Source organism: Acyrthosiphon pisum, chromosome X, assembly GCF_005508785.2.
Source record: "Acyrthosiphon pisum isolate AL4f chromosome X, pea_aphid_22Mar2018_4r6ur, whole genome shotgun sequence".
NCBI classification, from domain to species: Eukaryota; Metazoa; Arthropoda; class Insecta; order Hemiptera; family Aphididae; genus Acyrthosiphon; species Acyrthosiphon pisum.
Genome location: NC_042493.1, coordinates 20098126 through 20098669, shown reverse-complemented (window position 1 = coordinate 20098669; position 544 = coordinate 20098126).

Below are 544 nucleotides of genomic sequence, written 5' to 3'. Positions count from 1 at the left end.
GATCGCCATCGTACCATCGGATGTAGGAGAATGGTACTAAAATTGGTAACGTACCTTCATATACAGAGTGATTCAAAATTTATGTATGTTACAGCCATTTTAACATATAAATATTCAAATTAGTGAAAAATGTATGGTACAAAAGTTTTTTGATTTAGAAACATCTATTATGATTTCACAATTTTGTAATTTTTAACAACATTTTAGGGGGGTTTTGGTTGGTCAACTTTAGAAATTCAAATGGAAACCTATACTTTTTTTGCAATCATAATGTGGGGGAATTTTTTTAATGAATTTTAGTGAATGAACAACATTAATTAATGCAAAGCTCTATGCTTGAGAGCTATTAACAAATTTTAGAAATTGCAATAAATTGACCTCATGCCAACAAGTAGGTAGCTAATAGTGTCACTTATCAGTTATCACGTCATAATGAGCACTCCCGCGCACCAGCTGTACAAAATATAATACGCCTGTTGTATGTTATCCGCAATACTAATAATACATTTTATTATTTTAAATATGTGTTTACCCATAAGCGTAA